Source organism: Tenrec ecaudatus, assembly GCF_050624435.1.
Source record: "Tenrec ecaudatus isolate mTenEca1 chromosome 1 unlocalized genomic scaffold, mTenEca1.hap1 SUPER_1_unloc_14, whole genome shotgun sequence".
NCBI classification, from domain to species: Eukaryota; Metazoa; Chordata; class Mammalia; order Afrosoricida; family Tenrecidae; genus Tenrec; species Tenrec ecaudatus.
Window position 1 is genome coordinate 2,817,394 of NW_027457554.1, and position 18,319 is coordinate 2,835,712.

Sequence of the window (18,319 nt, forward strand, 5' to 3'; positions counted from 1 at the left end):
AGGAGCCCCTGTTCCCCCCTACTCCCACCCCCCAGAATGTGCAGCACCCCTGAGCCCACCACCCTCCACCAGTGGAGACATCCTGGGGCACCATCTCCGCTGTAATTGCCCACCTCCACGCACTCTCCCATGGGGGCCAGTTCATGAATGAGATGAATGGCTGGGGTGAAGCCTCATCCTGGACACAGGGGTACTGAGCAGTCACTCCTGCCCTGACTCTCACTCTGTGCCCACCCTGGGAGTCACTCAGCCATGCATTGGGGTGAAGGGGGAAGGGGAGTGTCATGGGAATCCACATGGTTACCAATGCTAGAGGAACGTGGGGTATTGTCAGGGAGGTGGTGGTGGGGCAGGTGTGACCCAGGGACCCAACATTCATTCACTGGGCCTCGCTGCTCCTCCACAGGGGTGGGTGGGGCCAGAAGTGACCCTGGGGCTGTAGGTGAGTGGGTGGGCCCAGAAGTGACCCTGGGGCTGTAGGTGAGACGTGCTCCATCCAGATCACCACATGGAACCAGCCACAGACTGCCCATGCAGGCTCGCCACAGTCTAGCCAGGCCACCACGCAGCACCCTGGGAACGGGCAGCTCCTGGTAAGGGGCAGCCCTTCCGAGGTCACACCTTCCTAGGCTCTTCCTCAAGGTGCTCTGACCCCCACCCGGCAAAGAGGGCAGCTACTGGCTGGGAGGGTGGGGCAGGGGTGCCCGAAGCAGACACCTCCTACGGGGCTTCCTGCTGGGAAAGGGTGGCACAGCACCAAGAGGCTGGAAACTCTTTGCGGGGCCAGGGAGATGTGTCCTTGTCTTGTTTCCTAAACTGGTCTTTGATGGTGGTACCAAAGGACTCCCCATTCGTAGCAGCAATGACATCCTCAGACCGTTGGTGGGACGAGTCATATAATGTGTGCAGCCCCCGAGTCCCTGCGTACAGCATTTAGAGCAGCAGGGCGGGGGAGCCTAGGACCCTCCCCCCAGTGCCAGCACTCTACACCGGGCCCAGCCACCCCGAAGCCCAACCCCACCCCATTTACACCCCGGCTGCCACAGCACCTCTGCACCCCACCTCTCCCGGTGCTTGGAGAAGAGGCCCACTGTGGCCTGCTCCAGGGGCCCAGGGCCCAGGACCAGAGCAGCTGCTGAGCTGTGGCAAGCCCGTAATCACAGCTTCAGTTCACAGTGCAGATGGCCCTCTGTGAGTTGCTGGCAGCTCCTGCCCCGTCTGGGGTACCAGGGCATACACCCAAGGCTAGGAAGGGTGCTGCTGGGGCCAACCAGGCCCTCCGAGGCCCCAGAACACTGGGGGATGGCTCTCTGAGGCTGAGGCATGGCGTCACTCGGGGCGGGCTGTCAGCGCTGCCTCCTCTTCCGCACGGCCTCGCGCAGGCCAGCCGGCAGCCGCTCCTGGTTGTTGCAGATGTTGTAGTGGGCCAGGCCCAGAAGCTTGTCCAAGTCCTCTTGGCTATAGGTCACTTTCGAATAGTGGTAGGGGGAGTCAGACGGAGACAGGTTCACCCGGCCGGCCTCCTGCTCCTCGGGTGTCCTAGGGACCCCTGTGCAGAGAGCACATCGTGGGCATGGAGGGGCAGGGTGCTGGGGTGGAGGGCGGGTCTGTTGGGTCGGGGAGGCTGGGACACCAGGAAGGGGGTGGCGGCAAGCTGGCTCACCAGGGGCTGAGTGGTCACGAAAGGAGTCGTTGACCAGGGGGAAGTGCAGAATGACTGGGGCCTCAGGCTGGCCGGGATCAGAGAACTTGTGGCACTCCCGAGGCTGGCGCTCCTCATCGAGGCTGGGAGAGATGGGCGGGAACGGGATGCGCTGCTCCTGGCACATGCGGCCCACCAGCTGTAGCTGCTGCAGGGGCACAGAGGGCAGGAGAGGTCTAGCCTTGGGCTCCCTTGGTCCTGGACACTGACGTCACATAGGACCAAGCATTAGTCGGAGTGGACAGCCGTGCCGCAGCCCCTCAGAGCTCCACCAAACGGACTGTAGCCATCGCTGAGGCCAGCCATGAAGGGCACACACCTCTCACTAAATTAACACAGAAACTAAATGCTGAGGTGTCGACGGCCTGCAACCAGCCGGGATGCAGGTGCAGCCAACCAGATTCACCATCACATCCTCTCCCCATTGCGGAGAAAGCCCCCTGATGGAGCGTGAATGAAACCCCAGTTCTTTTCACAGGGAGTGCTGGTGGTGAAGCAGTTATGTGCTGGGCGAGGTTCTACAGGGTCAGCACTGGGAAACCACCCGCTGCTCCATGGAGAGAGGGCCGAGCACCACGTTCCTGAACTTGTGCCTCCACGTTGGTAGCCACAGACTCTCCCTTAACAGCCATGCTACCTTCAAGTGAGCACATGGCTGGTCTGATCTTCCTACAGAGGCAGACATCCTCTGGCTCTCTCTTCCTGCTGTCGCCCAGCCCCCCTCTCAGCTTCCCCCAATGCAGCTGTTAGGCTTCCTCACTTGTGAACTCAGCGTTACTGTCGATCCCACCCACCTTGTGGCGTATGTAACTACTGAATATGCATGTCTTAAGGCTACCTGTAACTACCCCAAGATAATACAGATGCTCTCTCTTCCCCCACTTCCTCGTGGTCCATCAAGAGGAGCTGAGGTGAGCATGCTATCATAAAACGTGCCTGACTCCTTTATTGTACTCTCGCTCCCCTATCTCTCCTAGCCTCTATGACTTTACTAGACCTTTACTATTTTATCGCCATACAATTGTGCCTACGGACCCATTGGTTGTTAGAGGCTGGTTTCCTGTGACAAACTGCTCCGTGGGCATTTTTACTCCCGTAAGCAGTTCGATCTCGGAAACACACCAAGGGGGACCCGGTGAGTCACCATGGACTCCATGGTGGGGATTCTGTTTTGGTTGTTTTGACATGGTGTGGTGGTTAGATATTATGTCCACTTGGACCTGCGTGAAAGTGCAGGGGTGGAGTCCCACCTGTCACTCAGGTGGAAGCCTGGTGATCCCTCCTGTGAAGGAAGGGGAGATGCTATGAGCCTCTTCCTCCTCGCTGGGATTCTGTCTCCAGGGACGGCCCCATGGGGCCACCAGCCTGGAGAGCCGCTGACTCGGCCATGTTCACGCCAGCCTGGGCATTATCTGCCTGCAGCTACACAGAGGCTGAGGAAGGTTCTGACTAGCATGGTCTTGAATCACAATGGGCTGGGATGCCTTGCTGATCTAAAGCTCTTTTTTTCTACACAGAGGAGTGTTGCTGCTTTTGTTTCTCTGCACAGCTCAGCCCATAGCATGTGGGTCCCTGTCTCGTAGGGTTGGGAGGAAGCCAGCAAGGCACACACTGTGAAGCCGCCCTAGCATCCTCGGGTGCCACTCATCAGCTCCCCCACCTGAAAGGCGGCATTTAAGTTGTAGTCCAGCGACAGGATGAGGTCCACGTCCCAGGTGGGCTGCAGGAGGGGCGGGCAGCTGGTGTTGACAAAGTAGCCCACGTCCAGCAGGCACAGGCGGGGCTCCCCAGGGGTCAGCTGGTTAGGGAGTCCATCTAGTTTGGTGTCTGGAGAGGTGGGCGGGGTGGGAGGGCAGCCTTGAGCACGGGTGCTGAGGACACCACGCTTGCTCCCCTGGTCAGTGGCAGTCACTGGCTGCTCCTGGAAAAAGACTCCACCCTCAGGCCCCACCCACCTGGCCCCAGCCCTGAAGCAACCTCCAGCCCCAGCTGAAGGAGAAAGCAGGAAACTCTACTTCCCACATCCCGTGGGGCCACACATGGAAGGCCTGGAGCCAAGGGGTTAGGTGAGGGGCCCAGGAGGGGCCTGGAGCCAAGGCCCACAGCTCTGGGAAGACATCAGGGGGCTGGGCCCCGGTGGGAGAAGCTACATTTCCAGGAGGAGAAGTGAGGGTGCTGGAAATAGTCTTTGTGGAACTGGAGACCACGCAGAAAGTTGTGGGTGGCCTGGGCAAGCGGGCGCCACGTCAGGAGGCCAGAGAACAACTCCCCGATCCTCCCAGCCAGGCTGGGTGGCACTTCCATCTTCAGCACTGGGACCTGCTCCTTGTCTGCACAGCCAGGGAGTGGGGCGTGGGTGCTAGCCCAGTCTGAGGGCAGTGACCCCGGAGAGGGAAAGAGCTGAGACCAGTGCCCTTACCACCACACACACACAGAGCTGGGAGTCACATGCCCACCCCCAGCACCAGCCCCGGAGCCTGGGCACCTACCCAAGTTGGTCAGGGTCTGAGCCCAGCGATCCCAGAACGGACTGGGCTCCGAGGACCAGTATAAGCTGTCTTGGAGGCTGGCTGCATATAGGTTGGTCCAGATACCTGGGAGCGCAGACACAAGGGGATGAGAGCCCCCATTCCTGTCACAGCCTGACCCTTCCCTGCTGCCCGCCTCAGTGATGGGGCTCCCCCAGAAACATCCTCCCCTCCCCCATTCTCTCTCCAAGACCCCCTCACCTTCCAGGAAGCAGATGTGGGACTCAGGCATCCTCTTCATCAGCTGCCCCATGAAGAACTCGGAGCCGAAAACTCGGAGGGGATGAAGGCACCTTACTTGGAAAAACCGAGCTCGTAGGGGGAGAAATCACACCACTCTGCGGTGGGAAGGGACCGCTGTTGGCCACCACCCTCCTGCCCACCCGAACCCACGCAGGGCAGCCACAAAGGACGGGGCGACTCCCCTCCAGTCCATGTGACTCTGGGGTCATGGGTGTCTGGATTCACTCGGGTCCCGGACCAGAGTGTAAGGAGAAGGGCATGAAAAACTGCCTCCCCACACCATCCCAACCACCCCTTCCCCGACCCCTGGCCGCCCGGGGCCTCAACCAGCTGCGTCAACCTGCCTCCAAATTCAAAGGTGGACAGGCCGTGCCCCTTAGTGTTGAGGGCATAGTACATGGGGAGAGGTTTCTGGCCGTGCCTCAGAGCCTGTCGCTGCTCCGAGAGCTTGTGGACATCAGGCTGTAGGGAGATAACTCCGTGTAAACCCATTGCTGCCTGGTCTCTGGAGATCTCCCCTCGCCCTGCTACCCAGCAGGGCTGCCTCCAGGTCCAGGCCCGTCCCCATGGGCCGCCCTTCTGTACCCCATCATGTCGCATGGCCTCATTGATGAGGTCCCAGAGGTTGGTGAAGCAGGCCGGGTGTCCCAGGCGAGCGCGCTCCTCCAGCTCCTGGTAGTACCATTGCAGCTGGCTGGGAGCCAACACGCCCAGCTTGTTCTTGGTCACCTGCGTCTTCAGCAGTACGGTGGCGCCCCCCAGGTCCTTCTGCGACCACTCTGGATCCTTGTAGAGGTTTTCTAAGGTCCTAGGCAAAGCCAGCGGTCGGGGGCAGACAGGTTCCTCTAAGAGTCCCCCGAGACCTCACACCCTTCGGACCTTCTCTCCCAGGGCAGCAGCCCGCAGGTGCCTTCCAGCTCCATGGAGACAACCGAAGGCCATGGGGCACCTTGGGCATATCGCACCTGCCACCTGCCTCCTCGCAGACCTTCCAATCTAGTCAGGGAGGCCAAGGGGGCACTGGAGAAGCCTTACCACAGGCACCCCAGCCTCTGCCCACTCACCCCCAGATCCCACACTCAGCCTGCTCACCAAGTGGAGCCCGAGGCCCCTGTGATGTAGAAGACGCAGTCCAAGAGGCCCAGCTCCCTGAGGCCGGTCAGCTGCCCATACAGGGAAGTCATTGCCCGGACCCCTCCACCAGTAGCCATAATTGCCACCACTGGGACCTGGAAGGGCAGAGTACAGCTGGGCTCAAGGGAGGCCCTGCGGGGACTTCCAGTTAGTGGAGGGGAGGTCAGGGTGCGCCGGGCAGTAAAAACCACAGGAGGAGAACACAGCAAGTCAAGTGGCCACTCAGTCCCCTGCCCCTGGCCCCACCACCAAGTTAGCGTAGGTCAGAGTCTGGTGGGGACCCATGGAGCGGGTCTGAGTCAGATCAGCTGAGGAGAGTCATGTCAGGATAACCTCATTCAGCAGGGTGGGTCCTTTCGGGTTTTGAAAACTCCAGGGAGCGTACAGGCCACAGGCCTTATCTCCCCATCCCCAGCCTGGGGAGTACGGCGGTCACTTCTTAAAAGACACAGGCTCACCTCAAAACCCCTAAATCAGCGTCCCTCTCCCCTTGCAAGGAGCTCATTTCCTTAGGAGCCAGCCCAACCAGCAGAGAGGCCTGGCCAGATGGCCACCGAGTTGTCTGAGAGGCCCAGTCTTAAAAGCAGCTCCAGGCCACGGGCCAACGCCCAGAGAAGGGTAGCTACCCCTGGTGGGGCCCGTGGTTCTGACACTGCTCAGCCGCATCGGGCCCAAGATAACATCAAGAAAGCTCCGGGAAGTACAAGGGGGGTAGGTGGGCAGACGAGAGGCAAACACAAGTCCGCCTTACAACCAACCCTGGTCGGGCAATGGAAGTGTGGAGGCCCACTCAGCTCAACACTCGGCCTGAGACCCCCACACTCCTGCCCAGCCCGACAGACCTCGTCCTCCTGCAGGTCTCCCTCCAGCTGCAGGGCCTGCTGCAGGGCCTTGGCCACCACCTGCTTCCTCCTGCTCAGGAAGGCCTGCTCCTCAGCACACAGCTCGAAGCCCAGGCGCACGGCCAGCTCCCCTGGTCTGGGGGTGGGGTGGGGGGATGGACGGACAGTGAGGCAGTGCTCATCCTCATCAGAAAAGAGGACACTGGGCCCATCTCCCTGCAAGATCCACGTCCATCTCTTCTCTCCCTTCAGGCTGTGTGCTGAAGCTTGGAGAGTGAGGGGGGGATGGTGGGCCCAGAGCCACACCAACACGCCCAGCATGACAGCAAGGCCAGCCGGCAGATGAGGGTGTCCCTGTGGCCAAAACGGCCCTGAGTCTCAGCTTCTCCCTCCCCTGCAACGCTGGACCAGGGCTACACTGGGGAGGGGGCATGGGGGCTGAGAAGGAACAAAGGCCTTTAAGTTGGGGCTGCTTATGCTCCTAGACACCGAGGGCCAGCAAAAGTTCTTGAAGGCCCAGCCACGTTGCTTCCACCCAAAAGGTTGCTTCCTTCTGGTCTTTGTGCTCCTCAAACCAGGCGTGTTACTCTCCTCAGCCCCCACCTCTCTCCCACCCAGTGAGGCCACACGCAGACTACAAGGCTGAGGAAGGACCCTCTCTGCTCTGAGCACCTTCCCAAGACTGGGAGCTCCCTGCTGCAGCCACCCGCTTGCTTCCGGTCCTCCAGGCCACCCAGCTGCACGTAGCGCCCTCCCTCCCCCGGCTGCTCTCCCCCAGCCCAGCCTCTCACCTGTCTTCTTTTCTCAGCTCCACCTTCATCAGAGGCTCCTTCAAACCAGCAAAACACCACTCAGAAAGGCTGGCACCTCCACCCCAACTTCGGCCCTGGGATGCCCCAGTCATCTCCACAGGGATGCACCCCCACAGCCCAGCCCAGGGGCTTGGCCCAAAAGAAAAGAGAGAGAAGGAGTCACCCCCTGCCACCACCCCTGCACTGGCCTGAGGCCCTGTCCCACCCCCACATCAAGGTCTCTTCCTCTGAGTGAAGAGTACCTGGGACGTAGGGAAGACCAGCCTCACGAGCTGGTCTGATGGCAGGGCCCTGAATGGCACCTTCAGTTGCTCCTGGGGGGCGTTCTGCAAGGGCACTAAAAATGTACACTTACCCGAGTCTCAGAGCAGGGGTACCACCCGGCCCTGTGGGCCTGAATTCCAGGGGGTCAGTGGGGGGGGCACCCTACCTGCAGGTGGATACTAAGCTCCTGCTCCCAGCAGGTGGGGAAGTGGAAACGGAAGGAGTCACTGCCAATGGTGGCCTCCTGAGATCCCTCGTAGGATCCGGGGACCACAAGCTGAACTTTTCCCTTTGACTCTGGAGAAAGGAACCGAGGTAGGGGTGGGAGGGGGTTCCCTGCCCGTGAGGTGTCTCCCGCCCCTGTGGCTGGCAGAGGCTGGGAGGAGTTACCCCCAGCCCAGCCCCCTCGGAGCAGGGTCATGGGAAAAGACCAGGTCTTGGTAAGCCCGGGCAGTTTCACCCCCAGCCCCTAGCCTTCGGAGGCTAAAGGTGGCTGGCAGCTTCTTCCAGGATGGGCATCTGAGGAAGGGGGAAGACATAGGCTGAGGGCCAGGGCTGTCCTGGTGACCTGGGAGACTCACCCTTCTGGTCCCCGGCCTCCTTCAGCCGCACATGCAAGCGAGAAAGCTCACTGGCCTGTGTTGGGAAGAGAAGATTCATATGCCGCCCCTCCCACGCAAGGATACCTCACCACTACCCTTTCCCCTGCAGCCCGCGGTTCCTGCTCCTCAGTCCCATGTCCTCTGGAAATCATAGCCCCTCCCACTTTGCTCTTTCCTGGTCCAGACAGACTTGCAGCCAGGAGGGCAGGTGAGCAGATGGCCTGAGGGAGGGTGTGTCACTCACCACTACAATCCCAAAGCACTACTATGATCCCAAATCACTACTGTGATCCCAAATCACTACTATGATCCCAAATCACTACTATGATCATAAAGCACTACTATGATCCCAAAGCACTACTATGATCCCAAAGCACTACTATGATCATAAAGCACTACTATGATCACAAATCACTACTATGATCCCAAAGCACTACTATGATCACAAAGCACTACTATGATCCCAAATCACTACTATGATCACAAAGCACTACTATGATCACAAAGCACTACTATGACCCCAAAGCACTACTATGATCCCAAAACACTACTTTGATCCCAAATCACTACTATGATCACACAGCACTACTATGATCCCGAATCACTACTATGATCCCGAATTAGTACCATGATCCTAAGTCACCATTACCATCCCAAGTCACCACTATGATCCCGAATCACTACTATGATCCTGAATCAATCACTACAATGATCTGACTCAGCACTAGGACACCGTTGCTGGTGAGCTGCTCCGCACAGTCTGTCCTGGGAAAAGCCATGAGCGGGGGCCAGGTTCTTGCCCCCAAGGAAGCCTAGGCAGTCCTTCCAACCACAGAGGGTCCCCGGGGAAGGACACCAGCCCTGAGCGCACGAGGCTCTCTCCTTCCAGAAGGGACAGATTTGACCCAGAGCCCCTCTCCCTACCTCGCAACCCCCAACTCCCCTGACCCCCGCGACCCCCAACTCACACACTCCGCAGGCGGAATTCAACGTCAAACCGCTCCCCACCCTGAAAAAGCAAGTTATAAAGGTAAGATGTGGGCATGTATGTGGGCATGCATGTGAGTGGTTGTGTGCACATGTGAGTGTGTGTGCATGTGTATCCACATGGCTGTGCATGTGTGAGTGTGACAGTGGTTGAGTGCGTGTGCTTGCGTGTGAGTGTACCTGTGTATGTGTGTGAGGCTGCGTGTGCGTGTGAATGTGAGTGTGAGTGTGTGTGTCAGTGTGGGTATGTGCAGATTCCAACCCAGATGCCAGCCAGGGGTGCCAATGCGGGGAGGGCTGCTGTCCATAATGTGGCCCCGAGGAGGGGGCCGCTCCTCGGGAAGCAGGTCCTGGTTGACAAGGGCCTCGGGCACCAGGGAAACCTGACCTCATGGTCTGTAAACAAGTTCTTTGAAGAGGGGCATTTAAGCAGCATCCCGTTGGTGGTACCGAGGGTGGCCGCCCATGTGGAGTCTTGCCTGCAGGCTCAGCAAGAAGCTCTGGCGCCGGAACTCCCCAGGCAGCAGAGTGCCCACGTCACACAGCACTGACAGCATGTGGACGTCGCTGGTCAGCAGGTCCTGGTCAAAGACTTTCAGCTACACCATGTTCTGGAAGGGGAGCAGCGGGACAGGGCCATGGGGTGGGGGGTGGGGTGGGGGTGGCGCTGGGGGTACTCAGGGCTGGGCTGAGGCAGGCCCACCTTGATCTGGCTGTGCACCCGGAAGTGGAAGCTCTGGTTCCAGACAGGTTTTCTGCAGTTGTTGACTGTGCGCGTCTGGAGCCGGTGGTTGCAGGCCGTGGGCAGCCACAGGGTCACATAGAAGTCACAGTGGGTCACTTGGAGGAGAAGAAATGAGGGCCAATTCTCCCCCAAGCCACGCAGAGTTCACCACCAGAGGGATCCCTGGGGACGCACCAAGCCCCACCCTCCATCACCAGCCCTTGCCCATCACTCTTTGCAGCCCCTCCTCCTAGGACCTCGCAGGCCCAGCCCTCCTGCCACCTCCCACCGTCCCTGCCCTGCTCTAATTGCAACCTCAGTTCCCTTCTCCTCTCTCGGTCAACTCACCCACGTCCCTGGCAGGCAGGCTGTGGGCCTGCAGCACACGAATGGTGAGCAGGGAGGTCCCGGGCAACTTGGCCTGCAGAGCAGCGGGGAGGGGACAAGCTTGCTGTGGGATGACATGACCAAAGGCCGCAGGCGATGGAAGGGAGATTGGGGCACCTGTGAGGGCTCACCCTGCACCAACAGGGCCAAGGCCACCCAGAACCCCGAGTCTAGAAGAGACAGGGCACGTCCATAGGAACTTACACAATGCCCATGACAGGTCTGTCCCAAGGGCTATCCATACATTAACTCAGCCGACTACTACGCTGCCTCACGAGGAGGCGGAGGCATGGAGAGGTGACCCAGCAACTGGCCGGAGACCCAGAGGCAGGATCGCTGTGCTCTCCGCTTCCCTCTCCTGGAACCAGCAGGCTCCTATCTTGCCACCTGTCTGCCCCAGCCCATGCCCTCGCTTACAAAGCTCTGGGTGGGCATACAGAAGGGCATGGAGGGAGCGGCCTGCTAGGACTAAGCTCCTGCTTGCTCACTCGCTCCTCCCTGTGCATCCCACCCCTGGTCAGGGGGCAATTCTGGAAGCCACCTCTGTGCTGGGGCAGGTGGGAGGTTACCAGGCCAGGCAGCCCATGGGCGCCAAGCCCTGCGCCCTCCAGGTTCTCCGAGGGCAGAGGAACAAAGGACCCCAGGACTCCATCCCAAACCATCCCGGGCTCTGGGCTGAAGCCCTGCCAGGTGCGCTGGGGGCAGGGAGCGTGTGTCAGCACACCCTTTCATTGGCCTCCCAGCTGTCGTTGGAAGTCCCAGCTGCATGCACCCAGGGGTTCCTGGCAGAGGAAGAACCCGGGAAAGTCACCCATCTCATCAGTCTCAGGCCCCGACAGCCCAGGCAACTGACTCAGAGGGAGCAGGGGAGCAGCCAGGAGCCTCTCCCTGCCTAGAAGCTCTGTGGATCCGCAGCCCAGCCATGCCCCTACCCAAAGCTGGCAAACACGCCCCCTACACCTGAAGACCACCGTGGCCACAGCCCTCCAGAGAAAGCATTAGTCAGGACTCAGGTGGGGAGCAAGGGTCAGAGTGGGCTCCAGTGCCACACCAGTCTTACCAGAGCCATGAGGCTGGGGGTCCCAGGCAGGGCGAGCAAAGGTAGCAGTAGCCACTGGGCCGAGGACTGTGGGGTTTTAAGCCAAAATCCAAGTATGTCCCAACTGGCCTCCCTAGCCCCTCCCACCTGCATCTTCCGCTCCGCCCAAGCCCCACACCCTGCCCAAGAAATGTGGCACCTCAGCCTATACTGGGGCTACTGACACCCTCCCATGGGCTCAAGGTCCCCCACCCCTGCTGGGTTCCTGGAAAACCCACTGCCCCCAGCAGACACCACCTGGGCCTGCCCAGCTGGGTCCTGCTTCCAGGACAGCTCACCAACCACCCGTGTGAGCAGGACAGGAAGGTATGGCTTGGAGGGGCCACAGGTCTGGGCAGCCGCCAGAGGTAGGGCAAGGGCAGAGTCCCCACCAACAAGGCTTGTAGCAACATCCAGGTACCAGAAGGACAGGAATGCCCAGTCTCCACTGAAGCAGACCCGGAGGAGGGGTATATCCGGAGCCTATCATCACAGCAGGGGAGTGGTTGTTACTAAAAACAGCTCTTCAAAGCCAGGGCCTGGGCCACTTGGGTCCCCAGAGATGGCCAGGACTGGAGCTCCAGGTGGGCACCCAGGGGAAGGGGGCTCATCTCCCCTTTTGTGGGGGCAGCATGAGAAAGCCAGTTCCTTCTGCAGAGGAGCAGCCCAGGGGTGGGGGTGGGGCAGTTTCTATCCCCTGGTCCCTGTGCTGGTTAGGAGACACAGGCTCGTCCCCAGGCCACCAACCCCATCGCGAAGCAAACCAGAGTCCCAGTCAATGAGCCCTGGAAGAGAGTTAAAACAGGGTAGGCCTCCCGGCCAGACCGCAGTACAAGCTGTGGTCCCCGGACAGACAGGGAGCTAGCTCCTCTCTCTGACGTTTCCATCTGAACCCTCCCCGCCCTCCTGGAGACACAGAAAGCCACAAGGGGCAGGTACCACATGGAGCCTCCCCGGCTTTATTGAGCATGTCTTTTGAGCGAGCGAGCGGGCCCTTACAGAAACCCTCTCCAGGCCCCAGGGCAGCCAGAAAGGTAGGGACCATCATTATATCCACTTCACAGCTTTACAGAGGAGGGAGGACGCCGCAGCTGGCCTCCACCCACGAGGCTGCTTCACCTGCGTGGCAGCTTTCTGGGAACCCTGACCTAGACACCTGCCTGGCACTTCCTGGTCCTCCTCCTATCACCCACGATAGTCTCCAGGATCGGTCCCAACCCAAACGGGGTTCTGGGTCAGACAGATTGCAGGGTGTCTCTGTGGGGGCCTATCTGGGGAGGAGCCAGAGTGCCCCCTGAGCTGTGGGGGGGCACGTTCCCTGGGGGCTCCACTAGTCCAGGCCTGAGGCCTTGGTGAGGGTGTCGAGCAGTTGGAAGTAACTGTACTTGAGGTCATACTCCATGTCGTACCAGAAGTTCACTGTGGGGAGAGCAAGCACAGGAGTGGGTGACCCAGCTCTGACCCAGAGCCTCCCCAGCCCACCCGCTGGCCGAGGCCAGCAGCTCCTCACCAGCAATGCAGCCCTGGGACTGCTGCACGTGGTGGAACCACAAGGCCGGCAGGTAGAGCATCTCGCCGGCCTGCATGGTGCAGCGGAGGGCCTGGGCCCCACGGTACTGTGGGTACCGGGACAGATCTGGTGTCAAGGGATCCAGTGGAAGCCAGGGCACCTGGGGACGGAGCAGGACCGGGGAACTCGGCCTTTGGCCTTGCCAACGGTAAGGGCCAAAGGTCCCCCTCCATCCGCCCTGGGAAGCCAGCCCCAGAAGGTGGGACCTTACGGAGGAAGGGGCCACCTTCCCAGGACTTTTGGGGCCCACTTGCTCCTCGGAGATGGATGAGCTTGCCCCTCCCTGAGGCCCAGGGCCAAGATGGACACCTTCTCCATGGCCTCTTTATCCACCACCTCAAAGGTGCCCGCCTCAGTGAGTCGGTAGGTTGCTGGGGTGTACAGCTCTGATGCCAGAAAAAAAGGGCGAGCTCAGTAAAGAGTGCTCCCAGCCCCTCACACCTCCTCCCAGCCTCTCCTGTTGGCTGCCTTGCCCCAGGGACACAGGCAGGGAAGCCTCGCTACCCTTCCTCTGGTTTGGGGCCCATGCGTAAGGCAGGTCCCAGCCCTACCATAGGGGATGAAGGGTCGATCGCTGGGCGGGTGAAACAGGAAATGTTTCTCTCCAGAGAGGACATAGTAGAGGTTTTCGTAGTGGTCCTTGTGCACTGCCAACACAAAGAAGGTCCTGGGCAGATTTGGCGGAACAGGGCACATGAGAGGCAGAACCTGCCCACCCAGAGCCTTGCGCCTCAAGACAACCAGGGGTGTAAAAACGAGAAAGTCCTGTGAATAAAGATTTCAACCTTCCATCCAAAGTGTCCCTTGATGTCTCCTTTACGCCCAGTACTAGTTCAACTTAGCCAGTAAAGGATCTCCATCCCTCTGCCATGAGCATGGTGCTCTTTTAAACTCCATCCGGGCTCAGACTGAAAACAGCCTCTTCAAAGAACAGCCAGGATCCTGGAGGACAATGAATTTATAAGGGGGGAGGGGGAATCCCATTATTTTCTACACAGTTTCTGAAGCACCCTCATTTCCCTCAGGGAGAAGAACTCAGGAAGGGAGGGTGAGAACGTTTGAACCAACTAGAGGGACTGAATCAATGTCACTGAGCTGTCAGCGTAGAAGCTTGGTGTGTGCTTTTGCTCTGTGTATTCTCAACGACATAGTCAAACCAGACTCCAGGAGATGCCCAGGGGGGGTCTGGGGTGGAGGGCATTCCAGATCCCAGCCACCAGGGACTTGGCACTCACCACACGCCCCATGCGGGTCATCTCTCCAAAGAGGTAAATATCCACGCATAGGGTTCTCCCAAGTTCACCTCCGGGGCCAACGTGCCCTCTGAGAGATGTCTAGTGCACCCCCACACCAAAGTCATCCCACCCACTACGCTGCCACGCCGCTCCTCCTCTGTTCGCAGAATTGTAGACCGACCCTCCAGGCCAGCCTCCCACCCTTGGCCCCATCCTGGCTCCTCCCTGTCCCTGCATCCCAGAGACACCTACAGGACGTCACTGCGGCCGCCTCCCCCAGCCAGAAGTTCACCGCGTCTGGCATCTTCCCTGCAGGACAGAGGAGGAGAGTTGGGAGTGGTTGTCCCCTGCAGGTCGGCTCTGGGATAACACCCAACAGGATGTGGGCAGGGGTACTGCGTGCAAGCGAGGGGCATCCCAGGGAAAAGTGGCAAAGAGGCCATGGTTTGGAGGGCTTGGGGAGTGGGCCCAGCCCCCCACAGGCAAAAGTTAGAGCACTAATCCTTTGCAGTCGGTCAACTGTCAAGGCTTCCAGAGCGGCAGGGCCTGACCCTGGCCATGGGGTGGTGGGTGTGGGCCAAGACAATAAATGTCACCGAGCTGTCAGTGTAGAAGCTTGGTGTGTGCTTCTGCTGTGTATTCTCAACGACTGCCCTCTGCCCCAGTCGCCCCCTCTCACCCAGAGCCTCGGAGGCCCAGGGCACGTGGGGCTCCAAGTCGGGCAGCAGCTGGGGCAGCTCGGTAAGCAGGTTAGAGCACTGCTTCTGCACGTAGAGCACGCCAGGGTGCCGGGCACTGCCCTCCAGGACGTCCAACACACCTCACAGGGGCAGCAGGCGCTCGGCTGGCATCACGAAGTGGTCTCCGCGCACGGAATCAGCATAGCCATCTGTGGTCACCGCTACGCTCACCTCCGTGGCACCCGCCGTGGCCCTAGGGGAAGGGACTCTAAGAGCATGCCCACATGCCACAAGACAGCTCGCCCATCACCCTAGCCCAGCCCAGGGCTGCACCCACCTCAGATAGGGGAGCGACCACTTCTGCAGGGCATTGCGCACGATGCAGGACCTGCTGGGGAAGACCCAGTCCCGGTAGAAGTGCAGTGGCATCGGGGCCTCATCCAGGTAGGGCACGGTTGGAGGCACGCCAAGCTCTTAAGTGGGGTGGGAGGTAGATGTTGACATAAACAGCACCCAGCCACTTACGGATTAGATGCCCTCTCTGGGCAGGCCACAGGGTATCACTGGGCAGTGCTCACTGGGGAGGGACCAAGAGACTCTGGACCACCAGAAATAGAAGGGGATTTTCAAGGAGGAGGCTGCCGCACGCCTACTCCAGAAGGGGCCACACAGCCCAAGAGCAGGTGAGCAACATACTCTGGTGTCAACTTGTGGAGGGGTGGAGTCTAAGCTGTCATTCAGGTTGCAGCTTGATGACCTCATTTGGAGGTGCCCACGGAAATCAATAGCTCCCTTCCTGTGAGACATTCCTGCTGACAAGACACAGAGCTACACTAGAGCCCTGGAGCCGCAGGGCTCACTTGGAGACCCCTGCTAGCGCTGGGATGCCTCCACCACCACTGGGTCCACAAGGCTTTCTACCCACTGGCCTGTGATCTTCCTGCATCAGCATCATTGCTTGTGTTTCATGAGTAGGAAGAGGGATTTATAGACTGGTATCGGACATATGGGCTAATATCAGACTTAAGGACATGATCTGGACTGGGCTGGGATGTTTTCATAATGTACAATTTTTCTTTGATATAAAGTTCTCTTTTAAAACACATATAAGTGTCTATGAATTTGTTTCTCTGGTCAACTGGGGCTAACACAGCGGGACTCCTGCTTGGCCCAAACCCCAGTCCTCCCTGGGGCCAGACCCTTGGTTAGCTTCCCTAGCTTCGGTGGTGGACCTCTAGCGAAGTATAGAAAAGCAGCCTCAGGCACCACGCAGGGAGCTCCCCGTGGCTGGGGGCAGCAAGATGAAGGAAGAATGCCTTCCAACTGCGAATATTCACTGAATATTTTGGAATGTGCTCAGCCCTTGGCTTGGCCAGTGTGAATGGGTCCTTTCAAGATGCTGACAGCCTCATCGGGGAGACATGCCTATAACCTGAACGCCCTGGGTCTTCCATGATGGTACCGTGCTGTGTGCTGCCTGGGTGGCTTTCTCTTGCTGCCCTTCATAAACATCACTGACTCCCTGTTGTGCTCCTCGCTGGCTCCTCGTCTCACCGAGTCTACCTACAAACACTCCCAACCTCCCTCGCCCTCACCTTCTCCCTCTCCCAAGCCACCTCCTTTGGGGCCCCTCCACTCACAAGTCACCCCAAGAGCCTTCCTTCCCCCAGCTGGCTATCCATCTTCTTTAGGAACTTGTGAACCACACCACCCACCGCACACCCCCTCCCGGCCCCAGCCCACAACCATTTCTAGTAAACAAACAACAGTTGCCCTCGAGTCGATTCTGGTTCCTGGTGACCCGGGATGTCAGAGTGGACCTTTGCTCCACAGTTTGTGGCCCTGACTTTTCTGAAAAGGATTGCATTTCGTTGGGGGTCCTTTAGGAGTAGGCAAAGTGCACCGACCTTCCCATTAGTAAGACAAATGCTTAACCATGGACACCACCCCGGGGCTCTGAAAAACCCCTCGTTCCCTTCCTGCGTGCATGTCCACTTGACGACCTGCACCGTCAAGCACACTATCTACGGGCCCTGGTGGTGGTCGGTGCTTAAGCATGTGGCTGCTAACCAGGAGGGGGTTGATCTCAGTCCACCAGGTGCCCCTCGGGGGAGAGACATGGTGGCCAATCTGTTTCCTCAGACACAATACGGGGCAGTCCTACGACTCCAATGACAGGTTTGCAAACAGGTTAATATACTATCTACTCAATTGATTTCCACTGGATAGCTGTCTCTGTCCCCGGCTAGAATGTGATCTCCATGAGGGTGGGGGTGTGGGTTACACCTTCCCAGGAGGGAGCACAGTGCCCAGCACGCCCATGATCCCCAGTACACACTGGCTTAATGACTGGATTAAAGGCTTACAATATCTCCTGCCACAGTGAACTAACTGGTTCCCCTGGCTTAACTCCCCTCCTTCCAAAAGCATTTATCACCCCAGCTCCAGACAACCTCTTGAAAGGCAGCCTCATGTTGTCACTCTGAGCAAACCTCCTTTGATGACTTACCACTTGGAGAATAAAGTCTGCCTGGCCTTGGTAACGGGGCCCAACCCATTCTTCTCCTCTGATTAGCCTCTGCCTGGAGCCGGCCTCTTACCACACACCCGCCCTGCTCCCTGGCCCTGCAGCTCCCTCCATTCTTTCCCTTGGGTAGAGCGGAAGGTCCCCCCTGTGCTTCAAGGCCACTGCCCTCCCCCTGAACCACAAGGTCGCGCGCCTCCGGTGAAGTCATCCGATTAGTCTCACGGTCAGTGGGAAAGTTGGGATGTCTTTAGCTAGATCAGAAATTGGAGCTGAATAGGAAGGTCCCAGGGGACCTGGGAAGGTGGAAAGGGAAGAGCTGATTGGTACTTGAAAGTCACTGGCAAGGGGCAAGATGGATCCTGCCTAGTAGATACAGGAACGCGGAGGGGTGACACGTGGCCAAGCTGTGCCAGCCCACTGTAACAGGCACCGCGGAAGATGACTCAGTAAACCCCTGAGATTCTCACAGAAATTCTTAACAGAAGTGGTAACTGCTATTTTTAGCCCCTTTATGTTTTCTACTCTTCTTCCATTTTGATTTTCTTGCATTTGAATAGATTTCTTTTGGGGTACGGTCACTCTTCTATCCCAGGGCTTTGAAACGAGAGAATTTCAAAGGAGATCGAGACAATTCCTTTGACCCCATAATTCCTCTGCTAGGAATTTAACCAACCAAAATACACATGGGCAAAACGCTTCCCTCTCCCGAGCGCACCAACCTCTCTCCGACTCAGGGTGTTTGCCTTCTGTGAACTGCCCCCGCATATGTCTGCACACTCCATCCCTCCCCGCCCTTTAGTCTGTGCCCAAGAGCCACCTCCTCATTGAGGCCCGCTCTACTCACCCTATTGAACCTCCATCCCGGAGCCCCTCATTCCACTTAACTGATTTCCCCACATTTATCTTCTAACCTACTGTCTCTTCATTTAGTGTGCCTATGGCTAACTGTAAGGAACCCCGGTAGCTGCTAACAGCAAGGTCAGTGGTTCAAACCCATCGGCCAC

At 58.8% G+C, this 18,319-nt stretch overlaps 1 pseudogene; it reads right to left on the reverse strand.

Annotated features, from left to right (window-relative positions):
- Positions 1-1,346: 1,346 nt before the first annotated feature.
- Positions 1,347-17,110, reverse strand: LOC142435781 (cytosolic phospholipase A2 beta-like; annotated as a pseudogene).
- Between the last annotated feature and the right edge of the window lie 1,209 nt (positions 17,111-18,319).